At 46.8% G+C, this 16,234-nt stretch overlaps 1 protein-coding gene across 1 annotated transcript in view; it reads left to right on the forward strand.

Annotated features, from left to right (window-relative positions):
* The first annotated feature begins 594 nt into the window (after window positions 1–594).
* usp2a (ubiquitin specific peptidase 2a) overlaps window positions 595–16,234 on the forward strand; it is a 75,351-nt gene continuing 59,711 nt past the window's right edge. The window contains exon 1 of the mRNA XM_038273429.1: window positions 595–785. The gene's annotated coding sequence lies outside the window, so the exon portion shown is untranslated. The remainder of the gene's footprint in view (window positions 786–16,234) is intronic.

Consider the following 16,234-nt stretch of genomic DNA (forward strand, 5'->3'; position numbering starts at 1 on the left):
TTCACCTCTATTTACGGAGGGAGGGAGGGAAGAAGGAATGAAGGAAGTCAGTCAGGGGCATTTAGTGTTAGCAGCAAGATGCTGCAGTTCTTCCAACACCAACAAAGTGTGTTCAGCTGGAGGTCACCAGAGGCCAGCAGGTTAAAAAATAATTATAAATAAAGAAAAAACAAAAAAGCCTACAGGAGTTACTGCAACATTTGTTTATAAAAACTATTACAGCAGCATTTTACTTCCAGCAGCAGCACATAATCATTCCCATATCAGAATGAATATATACAAATAAGCTGCATATTTCCCTACTTTATTCTAAAATACTATTGCCAAGTATACATAAAAAAAAAGAATATATATATATATTTATTTTTTTTTCATTGCAATGAACCGTTTTCCCATGAAGCTGCTGCTGTCATTCCTCCCCTCTCTAATGAACCAAACCTCTGCAGAAGAAGCAGGGCAGCCATCCGAGGCCAAATATTTTCAATGAAAGGATTCTCTGATGTTTACTCCCGTCGCCATGGTGACGGTGTAGGAGGCGGTTCGCTTCCATGGACAGTGACGTTCTCAGTCCTTCCTGACGTCACCCTTAAAGCGGAACGGGCCGTTACTCGGTTGCTGAAACTCTACAACTGCGGCGGACAGCAGCAATGGCCAGAGAGCGATGGTCGCCGTGCTGAAGCCTTCCTGCTCCGTCCAAAGTTTGTCCTTGACTCGGTCCGCTGGTAGGAACGGCCACCGGATAGAGAGGCTCCGTTTGGACCGGGATGTTCTCCAACTGCGCGGCGGTGAGTGGAAGCGGTTTCCTTTCTCCTCCATAACCTGATCGCTGCTTTTATTCATCATCATGGACTCTGAGGGAAACGGTTCTGGTTCTAAGCCCAACATCAGCAGCAGGAGGATTTATTGGTTCCCACACAGCAAGCTTCAGGTTCCCACAGTACTGGAAAAAAACTGAAACAAGTCGAGAAAGTTTGATTTATTTCTCATGTTTTATCCACTCCTGTTATATGCAGAATAAGAATCAATTATTACTCCAGTGTGGCCCAGTCTGGTACAGCCCAGTTCGGTTCTATCTGTTACAGCCCAGTTCGGTTCTATCTGGCTGTAACAGCTCAGTATGGTTCTATCTGGCTGTAACAGCTCAGTATGGTTCTATCTGGCTGTAACAGCTCAGTTTGGTTCTATCTGGCTGTAACAGCTCAGTATGGTTCTATCTGGCTGTAACAGCTCAGTTTGGTTCTATCTGGCTGTAACAGCTCAGTATGGTTCTATCTGGCTGTAACAGCTCAGTTTGGTTCTATCTGGCTGTAACAGCTCAGTATGGTTCTATCTGGCTGTAACAGCTCAGTTTGGTTCTATCTGGCTGTAACAGCTCAGTATGGTTCTATCTGGCTGTAACAGCTCAGTTTGGTTCTATCTGGCTGTTACAGCCCAGTTTGGTTCTATCTGACTGTTACAGCCCAGTTTGGTTCTATCTGACTGTTACAGCTCAGTATGGTTCTATCTGTTACAGCCCAGTTCGGTTCTATCTGTTACAGCCCAGTTCGGTTCTATCTGGCTGTAACAGCTCAGTATGGTTCTATCTGGCTGTTACAGCCCAGTTTGGTTCTATCTGGCTGTTACAGCCCAGTTTGGTTCTATCTGACTGTTAGAGCTCAGTTCGGTTCTATCTGACTGTTACAGCCCAGTTCGGTTCTATTTGACTGTTACAGCCCAGTTCGGTTCTATCTGACTGTTACAGCCCAGTTCGGTTCTATCTGACTGTTAGAGCTCAGTTCGGTTCTATCTGACTGTTACAGCCCAGTTCGGTTCTATCTGACTGTTACAGCCCAGTTCGGTTCTATCTGGCTGTTACAGCCCAGTTCGGTTCTAACTGTTACCGCCCAGTTCGGTTCTATCTGTTAAAGCCCAGTTCGGTTCTATCTGGCTGTTACAGCCCAGTTCGGTTCTATCTGACTGTTACAGCCCAGTTCGGTTCTATCTGGCTGTTACAGCCCAGTTCGGTTCTATCTGTTACAGCCCAGTTCGGTTCTATCTGACTGTTACAGCCCAGTTCGGTTCTATCTGACTGTTAGAGCTCAGTTCGGTTCTATCTGACTGTTACAGCCCAGTTCGGTTCTATCTGACTGTTACAGCCCAGTTCGTTTCTATCTGGCTGTTACAGCCCAGTTCGGTTCTAACTGTTACCGCCCAGTTCGGTTCTATCTGTTAAAGCCCAGTTCGGTTCTATCTGGCTGTTACAGCCCAGTTCGGTTCTATCTGACTGTTACAGCCCAGTTCGGTTCTATCTGGCTGTTACAGCCCAGTTCGGTTCTAACTGTTACCGCCCAGTTCGGTTCTATCTGTTAAAGCCCAGTTCGGTTCTATCTGGCTGTTACAGCCCAGTTCGGTTCTATCTGACTGTTACAGCCCAGTTCGGTTCTATCTGGCTCTTACAGCCCAGTTCGGTTCTATCTGGCTGTTACAGCCCAGTTCGGTTCTATCTGGCTGTTACAGCCCAGTTCGGTTCTATCTGGCTGTTACAGCCCAGTTCGGTTCTAACTTTTACCGCCCAGTTCGGTTCTATCTGTTAAAGCCCAGTTCGGTTCTATCTGGCTGTTACAGCTCAGTTCGGTTCTATCTGTTACAGCCCAGTTCGGTTCTATCTGACTGTTACAGCCCAGTTCGGGTCTGTCTGTTACAGCCCAGTTCGGTTCTAGTTACAGCCCAGTTCGGTTCTATCTGTTACAGCTCAGTTCGGTTCTATCTGACTGTTTCAACCCAGTTCGCTTCTGTCTGACTGTTACAGCCCAGTTTGGTGCTATCTGGCTGTTACAGCCCAGTTCGGTTCTATCTGACTGTTCCAGCCCAGTTCAGTTCTATCTGACTGTTTCAACCCAGTTCAGTTCTGTCTGACTGTTACAGCCCAGTTCGGTTCTATCTGACTGTTACAGCTCAGTTCAGTTCTATCTGGCTGTTACAGCCCAGTTCGGTTCTATCTGACTTTTACAGCCCAGTTCGGTTCTAGTTACAGCCCAGTTCGGTTCTATCTGTTACAGCCCAGTTCGGTTCTATCTGTTACAGCTCAGTTCGGTTCTATCTGACTGTTTCAACCCAGTTCGGTTCTGTCTGACTATTACAGCCCAGTTTGGTGCTATCTGGCTGTTACAGCCCAGTTCGGTTCTATCTGACTGTTCCAGCCCAGTTCAGTTCTATCTGACTGTTTCAACCCAGTTCGGTTCTGTCTGACTGTTACAGCCCAGTTCGGGTCTATCTGACTGTTACAGCCCAGTTCGGTTCTATCTGACTGTTACAGCCCAGTTCGGTTCTATCTGTTACAGCCCAGTTCGGTTCTATCTGGCTGTTACAGCTGTTTGGTTCTGTCTGACTGTTACAGCCCAGTTCGGTTCTATCTGGCTGTTACAGCCCAGTTCGGTTCTAACTGTTAAAGCCCAGTTCGGTTCTATCTGTTAAAGCCCAGTTCGGTTCTATCTGTTTCAGCCCAGTTCGGTTCTATCTGTTACAGCCCAGTTCGGTTCTATCTAACTGTTACAACCCAGTTCGGTTTTTTCTGGCTGTTACAGCCCAGTTCGGTTCTATCTGTTACAGCCCAGTATGGTTCTATCTGGCTGTTACAGCCCAGTTCGGTTCTATCTAACTGTTACAACCCAGTTCGGTTCTGTCTGAATGTCACAGCCCAGTTCGGTTCTGTCTGGCTGTTACAGCTGTTCGGTTCTATCTGACTGTTACAGCCCAGTTCGGTTCTATCTGACTGTTACAGCCCAGTTCGGTTCTATCTGTTACAGCCCAGTTCGGTTCTATCTGGCTGTTACAGCTGTTCGGTTCTGTCTGACTGTTACAGCCCAGTTCGGTTCTATCTGTTACAGCCCAGTTCGGTTCTATCTAACTGTTACAACCCAGTTCGGTTTTATCTGGCTGTTACAGCCCAGTTCGGTTCTATCTGTTACAGCCTAGTATGGTTCTATCTGACTGTTACAACCCAGTTCGGTTCTGTCTGGCTGTTACAGCCCAGTTCGGTTCTATCTAACTGTTACAACCCAGTTCGGTTCTATCTAACTGTTACAACCCAGTTCGGTTCTGTCTGGCTGTTACAGCCAAGTTCGGTTCTGTCTGGCTGTTACAGCTGTTCGGTTCTATCTGACTGTTTCAGCCCAGTTCGGTTCTATCTGACTGTTACAGCCCAGTTCGGTTCTATCTGACTGTTTCAGCCCAGTTCGGTTCTATCTGGCTGTTACAGCTCAGTATGGTTCTATCTGTTACAGCCCAGTTCGGTTCTATCTGTTACAGCCCAGTTCGGTTCTATCTGGCTGTAACAGCTCAGTATGGTTCTATCTGGCTGTTACAGCCCAGTTTGGTTCTATCTGGCTGTTACAGCCCAGTTTGGTTCTATCTGACTGTTAGAGCTCAGTTCGGTTCTATCTGACTGTTACAGCCCAGTTCGGTTCTATTTGACTGTTACAGCCCAGTTTGGTTCTAACTGTTACTGCCCAGTTCGGTTCTATCTGACTGTTACAGCCCAGTTCGGTTCTATCTGACTGTTAGAGCTCAGTTCGGTTCTATCTCACTGTTAGAGCCCAGTTCGGTTCTAACTGACTGATACAGCCCAGTTCGGTTCTATCTGACTGTTAGAGCTCAGTTCGGTTTTATCTGACTGTTACAGCCCAGTTCGGTTCTATTTGACTGTTACAGCCCAGTTCAGTTCTAACTGTTACCGCCCAGTTCGGTTCTATCTGACTGTTAGAGCTCAGTTCGGTTCTATCTGACTGTTACAGCCCAGTTCGGTTCTATCTGACTGTTAGAGCTCAGTTCGGTTCTATCTGACTGTTAGAGCTCAGTTCGGTTCTATCTGACTGTTTAAACCCAGTTCGCTTCTGTCTGACTGTTACAGCCCAGTTCGGTTCTATCTGACTGTTAGAGCTCAGTTCGGTTTTATCTGACTGTTACAGCCCAGTTCGGTTCTATTTGACTGTTACAGCCCAGTTCGGTTCTATTTGACTGTTACAGCCCAGTTCGGTTCTAACTGTTACCGCCCAGTTCGGTTCTATCTGACTGTTAGAGCTCAGTTCGGTTCTATCTGACTGTTACAGCCCAGTTCGGTTCTATCTGACTGTTAGAGCTCAGTTCGGTTCTATCTGACTGTTAGAGCTCAGTTCGGTTTTATCTGACTGTTACAGCCCAGTTCGGTTCTATTTGACTGTTACAGCCCAGTTCGGTTCTATCTGTTACAGCCCAGTTCGGTTCTATCTAACTGTTACAACCCAGTTCGGTTTTTTCTGGCTGTTACAGCCCAGTTCGGTTCTATCTGTTACAGCCCAGTATGGTTCTATCTGGCTGTTACAGCCCAGTTCGGTTCTATCTAACTGTTACAACCCAGTTCGGTTCTATCTAACTGTTACAACCCAGTTCGGTTCTGTCTGAATGTCACAGCCCAGTTCGGTTCTGTCTGGCTGTTACAGCTGTTCGGTTCTATCTGACTGTTACAGCCCAGTTCGGTTCTATCTGACTGTTACAGCCCAGTTCGGTTCTATCTGTTACAGCCCAGTTCGGTTCTATCTGGCTGTTACAGCTGTTCGGTTCTGTCTGACTGTTACAGCCCAGTTCGGTTCTATCTGGCTGTTACAGCTGTTCGGTTCTGTCTGACTGTTACAGCCCAGTTCGGTTCTATCTGGCTGTTACAGCCCAGTTCGGTTCTAACTGTTAAAGCCCAGTTCGGTTCTATCTGTTTCAGCCCAGTTCGGTTCTATCTGTTACAGCCCAGTTCGGTTCTATCTAACTGTTACAACCCAGTTCGGTTTTATCTGGCTGTTACAGCCCAGTTCGGTTCTATCTGTTACAGCCCAGTATGGTTCTATCTGACTGTTACAACCCAGTTCGGTTCTGTCTGGCTGTTACAGCCCAGTTCGGTTCTATCTAACTGTTACAACCCAGTTCGGTTCTGTCTGGCTGTTACAGCCAAGTTCGGTTCTGTCTGGCTGTTACAGCTGTTCGGTTCTATCTGACTGTTTCAGCCCAGTTCGGTTCTATCTGACTGTTTTAGCCCAGTTCGGTTCTATCTGACTGTTACAGCCCAGTTCGGTTCTATCTGACTGTTTCAGCCCAGTTCGGTTTTATCTGGCTGTTGCAGCCCAGTTCGGTTCTATCTGACTGTTTCAGCCCAGTTCGGTTCTATCTGGCTGTTACAGCTCAGTATGGTTCTATCTGTTACAGCCCAGTTCGGTTCTATCTGTTACAGCCCAGTTCGGTTCTATCTGGCTGTAACAGCTCAGTATGGTTCTATCTGGCTGTTACAGCCCAGTTTGGTTCTATCTGGCTGTTACAGCCCAGTTTGGTTCTATCTGACTGTTAGAGCTCAGTTCGGTTCTATCTGACTGTTACAGCCCAGTTCGGTTCTATTTGACTGTTACAGCCCAGTTCGGTTCTAACTGTTACTGCCCAGTTCGGTTCTATCTGACTGTTACAGCCCAGTTCGGTTCTATCTGACTGTTAGAGCTCAGTTCGGTTCTATCTCACTGTTAGAGCCCAGTTCGGTTCTAACTGACTGTTACAGCCCAGTTCGGTTCTATCTGACTGTTAGAGCTCAGTTCGGTTTTATCTGACTGTTACAGCCCAGTTCGGTTCTATTTGACTGTTACAGCCCAGTTCGGTTCTAACTGTTACCGCCCAGTTCGGTTCTATCTGACTGTTAGAGCTCAGTTCGGTTCTATCTGACTGTTACAGCCCAGTTCGGTTCTATCTGACTGTTAGAGCTCAGTTCGGTTCTATCTGACTGTTAGAGCTCAGTTCGGTTTTATCTGACTGTTACAGCCCAGTTCGGTTCTAACTGTTACCGCCCAGTTCGGTTCTATCTGACTGTTAGAGCTCAGTTCGGTTCTATCTGACTGTTACAGCCCAGTTCGGTTCTATCTGACTGTTAGAGCTCAGTTCGGTTCTATCTGACTGTTTAAACCCAGTTCGCTTCTGTCTGACTGTTACAGCCCAGTTCGGTTCTATCTGACTGTTAGAGCTCAGTTCAGTTTTATCTGACTGTTACAGCCCAGTTCGGTTCTATTTGACTGTTACAGCCCAGTTCGGTTCTAACTGTTACCGCCCAGTTCGGTTCTATCTGACTGTTAGAGCTCAGTTCGGTTCTATCTGACTGTTACAGCCCAGTTCGGTTCTATCTGACTGTTAGAGCTCAGTTCGGTTCTATCTGACTGTTAGAGCTCAGTTCGGTTCTATCTGACTGTTTAAACCCAGTTAGCTTCTGTCTGACTGTTACAGCCCAGTTCGGTTCTATCTGACTGTTACAGCTCAGTTCGGTTCTATCTGACTGTTACAGCCTAGTTCGGTTCTATCTGACTGTTACAGCCCAGTTCGGTTCTATCTGACTGTTACAGCCCAGTTCGGTTCTAACTGTTACCGCCCAGTTCGGTTCTATCTGTTAAAGCCCAGTTCGGTTCTATCTGGCTGTTACAGCCCAGTTCGGTTCTATCTGACTGTTACAGCCCAGTTCGGTTCTATCTGACTGTTACAGCCCAGTTCGGTTCTATCTGACTGTTACAGCCCAGTTCGGTTCTATCTGGCTGTTACAGCCCAGTTCGGTTCTATCTGTTACAGCCCAGTTCGGTTCTATCTGACTGTTACAGCCCAGTTCGGTTCTATCTGACTGTTAGAGCTCAGTTCGGTTCTATCTGACTGTTACAGCCCAGTTCGGTTCTATCTGACTGTTACAGCCCAGTTCGGTTCTATCTGGCTGTTACAGCCCAGTTCGGTTCTAACTGTTACAGCCCAGTTCGGTTCTAACTGTTACCGCCCAGTTCGGTTCTATCTGTTAAAGCCCAGTTCGGTTCTATCTGGCTGTTACAGCCCAGTTCGGTTCTATCTGACTGTTACAGCCCAGTTCGGTTCTATCTGGCTGTTACAGCCCAGTTCGGTTCTAACTGTTACCGCCCAGTTCGGTTCTATCTGTTAAAGCCCAGTTCGGTTCTATCTGACTGTTTCAGCCCAGTTCGGTTCTTTCCGACTGTTTTAGCCCAGTTCGGTTCTATCTGACTGTTACAGCCCAGTTCGGTTCTATCTGACTGTTTCAGCCCAGTTCGGTTTTATCTGGCTGTTGCAGCCCAGTTCGGTTCTATCTGACTGTTTCAGCCCAGTTCGGTTCTATCTGGCTGTTACAGCTCAGTATGGTTCTATCTGTTACAGCCCAGTTCGGTTCTATCTGTTACAGCCCAGTTCGGTTCTATCTGGCTGTAACAGCTCAGTATGGTTCTATCTGGCTGTTACAGCCCAGTTTGGTTCTATCTGGCTGTTACAGCCCAGTTTGGTTCTATCTGACTGTTAGAGCTCAGTTCGGTTCTATCTGACTGTTACAGCCCAGTTCGGTTCTATTTGACTGTTACAGCCCAGTTCGGTTCTAACTGTTACTGCCCAGTTCGGTTCTATCTGACTGTTACAGCCCAGTTCGGTTCTATCTGACTGTTAGAGCTCAGTTCGGTTCTATCTCACTGTTAGAGCCCAGTTCGGTTCTAACTGACTGTTACAGCCCAGTTCGGTTCTATCTGACTGTTAGAGCTCAGTTCGGTTTTATCTGACTGTTACAGCCCAGTTCGGTTCTATTTGACTGTTACAGCCCAGTTCGGTTCTAACTGTTACCGCCCAGTTCGGTTCTATCTGACTGTTAGAGCTCAGTTCGGTTCTATCTGACTGTTACAGCCCAGTTCGGTTCTATCTGACTGTTAGAGCTCAGTTCGGTTCTATCTGACTGTTAGAGCTCAGTTCGGTTCTATCTGACTGTTTAAACCCAGTTCGCTTCTGTCTGACTGTTACAGCCCAGTTCGGTTCTATCTGACTGTTAGAGCTCAGTTCGGTTTTATCTGACTGTTACAGCCCAGTTCGGTTCTATTTGACTGTTACAGCCCAGTTCGGTTCTAACTGTTACCGCCCAGTTCGGTTCTATCTGACTGTTAGAGCTCAGTTCGGTTCTATCTGACTGTTACAGCCCAGTTCGGTTCTATCTGACTGTTAGAGCTCAGTTCGGTTCTATCTGACTGTTAGAGCTCAGTTCGGTTTTATCTGACTGTTACAGCCCAGTTCGGTTCTATTTGACTGTTACAGCCCAGTTCGGTTCTAACTGTTACCGCCCAGTTCGGTTCTATCTGACTGTTAGAGCTCAGTTCGGTTCTATCTGACTGTTACAGCCCAGTTCGGTTCTATCTGACTGTTAGAGCTCAGTTCGGTTCTATCTGACTGTTAGAGCTCAGTTCGGTTCTATCTGACTGTTTAAACCCAGTTAGCTTCTGTCTGACTGTTACAGCCCAGTTCGGTTCTATCTGACTGTTACAGCTCAGTTCGGTTCTATCTGACTGTTACAGCCCAGTTCGGTTCTATCTGACTGTTACAGCCCAGTTCGGTTCTATCTGGCTGTTACAGCCCAGTTCGGTTCTAACTGTTACCGCCCAGTTCGGTTCTATCTGTTAAAGCCCAGTTCGGTTCTATCTGGCTGTTACAGCCCAGTTCGGTTCTATCTGACTGTTACAGCCCAGTTCGGTTCTATCTGACTGTTACAGCCCAGTTCGGTTCTATCTGGCTGTTACAGCCCAGTTCGGTTCTATCTGTTACAGCCCAGTTCGGTTCTATCTGTTACAGCCCAGTTCGGTTCTATCTGACTGTTAGAGCTCAGTTCGGTTCTATCTGACTGTTACAGCCCAGTTCGGTTCTATCTGACTGTTACAGCCCAGTTCGGTTCTATCTGACTGTTACAGCCCAGTTCGGTTCTATCTGGCTGTTACAGCCCAGTTCGGTTCTAACTGTTACAGCCCAGTTCGGTTCTAACTGTTACCCGCCCAGTTCGGTTCTATCTGTTAAAGCCCAGTTCGGTTCTATCTGGCTGTTACAGCCCAGTTCGGTTCTATCTGACTGTTACAGCCCAGTTCGGTTCTATCTGGCTGTTACAGCCCAGTTCGGTTCTAACTGTTACCGCCCAGTTCGGTTCTATCTGTTAAAGCCCAGTTCGGTTCTATCTGGCTGTTACAGCCCAGTTCGGTTCTATCTGACTGTTACAGCCCAGTTCGGTTCTATCTGGCACTTACAGCCCAGTTCGGTTCTATCTGGCTGTTACAGCCCAGTTCGGTTCTATCTGGCTGTTACAGCCCAGTTCGGTTCTATCTGGCTGTTACAGCCCAGTTCGGTTCTAACTTTTACCGCCCAGTTCGGTTCTATCTGTTAAAGCCCAGTTCGGTTCTATCTGGCTGTTACAGCTCAGTTCGGTTCTATCTGTTACAGCCCAGTTCGGTTCCATCTGACTGTTACAGCCCAGTTCGGGTCTGTCTGTTACAGCCCAGTTCGGTTCTAGTTACAGCCCAGTTCGGTTCTATCTGTTACAGCTCAGTTCGGTTCTATCTGACTGTTTCAACCCAGTTCGCTTCTGTCTGACTGTTACAGCCCAGTTTGGTGCTATCTGGCTGTTACAGCCCAGTTCGGTTCTATCTGACTGTTCCAGCCCAGTTCAGTTCTATCTGACTGTTTCAACCCAGTTCAGTTCTGTCTGACTGTTACAGCCCAGTTCGGTTCTATCTGACTGTTACAGCTCAGTTCAGTTCTATCTGGCTGTTACAGCCCAGTTCGGTTCTATCTGACTTTTACAGCCCAGTTCGGTTCTAGTTACAGCCCAGTTCGGTTCTATCTGTTACAGCCCAGTTCGGTTCTATCTGTTACAGCCCAGTTCGGTTCTATCTGTTACAGCCCAGTTCGGTTCTATCTGTTACAGCCCAGTTCGGTTCTATCTGTTACAGCTCAGTTCGGTTCTATCTGACTGTTTCAACCCAGTTCGGTTCTGTCTGACTATTACAGCCCAGTTTGGTGCTATCTGGCTGTTACAGCCCAGTTTGGTGCTATCTGGCTGTTACAGCCCAGTTCGGTTCTATCTGACTGTTCCAGCCCAGTTCGGTTCTATCTGACTGTTTCAACCCAGTTCGGTTCTGTCTGACTGTTACAGCCCAGTTCGGGTCTATCTGACTGTTACAGCCCAGTTCGGTTCTATCTGACTGTTACAGCCCAGTTCGATTCTATCTGTTACAGCCCAGTTCGGTTCTATCTGGCTGTTACAGCTGTTCGGTTCTGTCTGACTGTTACAGCCCAGTTCGGTTCTATCTGGCTGTTACAGCCCAGTTCGGTTCTAACTGTTAAAGCCCAGTTCGGTTCTATCTGTTAAAGCCCAGTTCGGTTCTATCTGTTTCAGCCCAGTTCGGTTCTATCTGTTTCAGCCCAGTTCGGTTCTATCTGTTTCAGCCCAGTTCGGTTCTATCTGTTACAGCCCAGTTCGGTTCTATCTAACTGTTACAACCCAGTTCGGTTTTGTCTGGCTGTTACAGCCCAGTTCGGTTCTATCTGTTACAGCCCAGTATGGTTCTATCTGGCTGTTACAGCCCAGTTCGGTTCTATCTAACTGTTACAACCCAGTTCGGTTCTGTCTGGCTGTCACAGCCCAGTTCGGTTCTGTCTGGCTGTTACAGCTGTTCGGTTCTATCTGACTGTTACAGCCCAGTTCGGTTCTATCTGACTGTTACAGCCCAGTTCGGTTCTATCTGGCTGTTACAGCTGTTCGGTTCTGTCTGACTGTTACAGCCCAGTTCAGTTCTATCTGGCTGTTACAGCTGTTCGGTTCTGTCTGACTGTTACAGCCCAGTTCGGTTCTATCTGGCTGTTACAGCCCAGTTCGGTTCTAACTGTTAAAGCCCAGTTCGGTTCTATCTGTTTCAGCCCAGTTCGGTTCTATCTGTTACAGCCCAGTTCGGTTCTATCTAACTGTTACAACCCAGTTCGGTTTTGTCTGGCTGTTACAGCCCAGTTCGGTTCCTGTTACAGCCCAGTATGGTTCTATCTGACTGTTACAACCCAGTTCGGTTCTGTCTGGCTGTTACAGCCCAGTTCGGTTTTATCTAACTGTTACAACCCAGTTCGGTTCTGTCTGGCTGTTACAGCCAAGTTCGGTTCTGTCTGGCTGTTACAGCTGTTCGGTTCTATCTGACTGTTTCAGCCCAGTTCGGTTCTATCTGACTGTTTTAGCCCAGTTCGGTTCTATCTGACTGTTACAGCCCAGTTCGGTTCTATCTGACTGTTTCAGCCCAGTTGGGTTCTATCTGGCTGTTGCAGCCCAGTTCGGTTCTATCTGACTGTTTCAGCCCAGTTCGGTTCTATCTGGCTGTTGCAGCCCAGTTCGGTTCTATCTGACTGTTTCAGCCCAGTTCGGTTCTGTCTGTTACAGCCCAGTTCGGTTCTATCTGTTACAGCCCAGTTTGGTTTTATCTGTTACAGCCCAGTTCGGTTCTATCTGTTTCAGCCCAGTTCGGTTTTATCTGTTACAGCCCAGTTCGGTTCTATCTGTTTCAGCCCAGTTCGGTTTTATCTGTTACAGCCCAGTTTGGTTTTATCTGTTACAGCCCAGTTCGGTTCTATCTGTTACAGCCCAGTTCGGTTTTATCTGTTACAGCCCAGTTCGGTTCTATCTGTTTCAGCCCAGTTCGGTTCTATCTGTTACAGCCCAGTTCGGTTCTATCTGACTGTTACAGCCCAGTTCGGTTCTAACTGTTACAGCCCAGTTCGGTTCTATCTGTTACAGCCCAGTTCGGTTCTTTCTGACTGTTACAGCCCAGTTCGGTTCTAAGTGTTACAGCCCAGTTCGGTTCTATCTGACTGTTACAGCCCAGTTCGGTTCTAACTGTTACAGCTCAGTTCGGTTCTATCTGTGAAAGCCCAGTTCGGTTCTATCTGACTGTTACAGCTCAGTTCGGTTCTATCTGTTAAAGCCCAGTTCGGTTCTATCTGACTGTTACAGCTCAGTTCGGTTCTATCTGTTAAAGCCCAGTTCGGTTCTATCTGTGAAAGCCCAGTTCGGTTCTATCTGACTGTTACAGCTCAGTTCGGTTCTATCTGTTAAAGCCCAGTTCGGTTCTATCTGACTGTTACAGCTCAGTTCGGTTCTATCTGTGAAAGCCCAGTTCGGTTCTATCTGACTGTTACAGCTCAGTTCGGTTCTATCTGTTAAAGCCCAGTTCGGTTCTATCTGACTGTTACAGCTCAGTTCGGTTCTATCTGTTAAAGCCCAGTTCGGTTCTATCTGACTGTTACAGCTCAGTTCGGTTCTATCTGTTAAAGCCCAGTTCGGTTCTATCTGACTGTTACAGCTCAGTTCGGTTCTATCTGTTAAAGCCCAGTTCGGTTCTATCTGACTGTTACAGCTCAGTTCGGTTCTATCTGTTAAAGCCCAGTTCGGTTCTATCTGACTGTTACAGCTCAGTTCGGTTCTATGTGTTAAAGCCCAGTTCGGTTCTATCTGACTGTTACAACCCAGTTCGGTTCTATCTGACTGTTACAGCTCAGTTCGGTTCTATCTGTTAAAGCCCAGTTCGGTTCTATCTGACTGTTACAGCTCAGTTCGGTTCTATCTGTTAAAGCCCAGTTCGGTTCTATCTGACTGTTACAGCTCAGTTCGGTTCTATCTGACTGTTACAGCCCAGTTCGGTTCTATCTGACTGTTACAGCTCAGTTCGGTTCTATCTGACTGTTACAGCCCAGTTCGGTTCTAGTTGACTGTTACAGCTCAGTTCGGTTCTATCTGACTGTTACAGCCCAGTTCGGTTCTAACTGTTACAGCTCAGTTCGGTTCTATCTGACTGTTACAGCCCAGTTCGGTTCTAACTGTTACAGCTCAGTTCGGTTCTATCTGACTGTTACAGCCCAGTTCGGTTCTATCTGACTGTTACAGCCCAGTTCAGTTCTATCTGTTACAGCCCAATTCGGTTCTATCTGACTGTTACAGCCCAGTTCGGTTCTATCTGACTGTTTCAGCCCAGTTCGGTTCTGTCTGTTACAGCCCAGTTCGGTTCTATCTGTTACAGCCCAGTTCGTTTATGTCTGGCTGTTACAGCTCAGTTCGGTTCTATCTGACTGTTTCAGCCCAGTTCGGTTCTATCTGACTGTTACAGCTGTTCGGTTCTGTCTGACTGTTACAGCTCAGTTCGGTTCTATCTGACTGTTTCAGCCCAGTTCGGTTCTATCTGACTGTTACAGCTGTTCGGTTCTGTCTGACTGTTACAGCTCAGTTCAGTTCTATCTGGCTGTTACAGCCCAGTTCGGTTCTATCTGTTACAGCCCAGTTCGGGTCTATCTTGCTGTAACAGCTCAGTATGGTTCTATCTGGCTGTTACAGCCCAGTTCGGTTCTATCTGTTACAGCCCAGTTCGGTTCTATCTGGCTGTTACAGCCCAGTTCGGTTCTATCTGGCTGTTACAGCCCAGTTTGGTTCTATCTGACTGTTACAGCCCAGTATGGTTCTATCTGGCTGTTACAGCCCAGTTTGGTTCTATCTGACTGTTACAGCTCAGTATGGTTCTATCTGTTACAGCCCAGTTCAGTTCTATCTGGCTGTAACAGCTCAGTTTGTTTCTATCTGACTGTTACAGCCCAGTTTGGTTCTATCTGACTGTTACAGCTCAGTACGGTTCTATCTGTTACAGCCCAGTTCGGTTCTATCTGGCTGTAACAGCTCAGTATGGTTCTATCTGGCTGTTACAGCCCAGTTCGGTTCTATCTGGCTGTTACAGCCCAGTTTGGTTCTATCTGACTGTTACAGCTCAGTATGGTTCTATCTGTTACAGCCCAGTTCGGTTCTATCTGGCTGTAACAGCTCAGTATGGTTCTATCTAGCTGTTACAGCCCAGTTTGGTTCTATCTGACTGTTACAGCCCAGTATGGTTCTATCTGACTGTTACAGCCCAGTTTGGTTCTATCTGACTGTTACAGCTCAGTACGGTTCTATCTGTTACAGCCAAGTTCGGTTCTATCTGGCTGTAACAGCTCAGTATGGTTCTATCTGGCTGTTACAGCCCAGTTCGGTTCTATCTGGCTGTTACAGCCCAGTTTGGTTCTATCTGACTTTTACAGCCCAGTATGGTTCTATCTGGCTGTTACAGCCCAGTTTGGTTCTATATGACTGTTACAGCTCAGTATGGTTCTATCTGTTACAGCCCAGTTCGGTTCTATCTGGCTGTAACAGCTCAGTATGGTTCTATCTGGCTGTTACAGCCCAGTTTGGTTCTATCTGGCTGTTACAGCCCAGTATGGTTCTATCTGACTGTTACAGCCCAGTTTGGTTCTATCTGACTGTTACAGCCCAGTTTGGTTCTATCTGTTACAGCCCAGTTCGGTTCTATCTGGCTGTAACAGCTCAGTATGGTTCTATCTGACTGTTTCAGCCCAGTTCGGGTCTATCTGTTTCAGCCCAGTTCGGGTCTGTCTGGCTGTTTCAGCCCAGTTCGGGTCTATCTGTTACAACACAGTTCGGTTTCGTCTGACTGTTACAGTTTAGTTCAGTTCTGTCTGACTGTTTTAGCACACTTTGGTTATGTCTCACCCTTACAGCTCAGTCCGGTTCCCTCTGGCTGTGTTTCCAGTGAGACTGATCTAGCCTGGTTACACGGTTAAAACACAACATAGATCCTTGTTAGTTAACATTAATAATAATTTGTGTTTGCAGCCTCTCACAGCGGGGGGGCTCTCTCTCTCTCTGTCGCTATGGGCGCCCAATGTAAAAGATTAACCACAAAATAAATGTTTACTCTCATTTTTACCCTATTTTCATTAAAAATGCCTAATGAAGATGTCAAACTTAAATTTTATGTATAAATCTCTGCTGTTGCTGCTGTGTTTGAAGGATTGCTGTAGAGTCAACCACACAATGCAGGCAAATATCCACTGTTAGACTCAGGATTTATCCAGGAGGATCAACCCTGCAAAGTCCAGCTGGTTCTCCAACATAGAAGCTTTGAATCAATCTGACTGGATGATTGAACTAGAATCGTCTCTGTTAAAGTCTGTTTACATTTCATGTGCTGTAAACTGGTGCTAGAGAAACAAACTGAATTGATCTAAATGTTAAAGGACCTTTCTGAGCTTTTAACTATTTTCTGATACCCAGAGATGCTGTCAGAGCAGTAGTGCCTCCCTGACCTTTGAACAACTGAAAATGGAGAATATTTAGAGCTGCTCTGCTGCCGTGCAGCAAGAAGTTTCTGGGTTTGATTCCCGGCCCGGGGTCTTTCTGCATGGAGTTTCCATGTTCTCCCTGAGCATGCGTGGGTTCTCTCTGGGTACTCCGGTTTCCCCCCACAGTCCAAAGACATGACTGATGCGTTACTTGGTTTTTCTAAATTGTTCCTAGGTTTTATTGTGTGTGTGAATGGTTGTTTGTCCTTTTTGT

Source organism: Cyprinodon tularosa, unplaced genomic scaffold, assembly GCF_016077235.1.
Source record: "Cyprinodon tularosa strain WSP-4 unplaced genomic scaffold, ASM1607723v1 ctg871, whole genome shotgun sequence".
NCBI classification, from domain to species: Eukaryota; Metazoa; Chordata; class Actinopteri; order Cyprinodontiformes; family Cyprinodontidae; genus Cyprinodon; species Cyprinodon tularosa.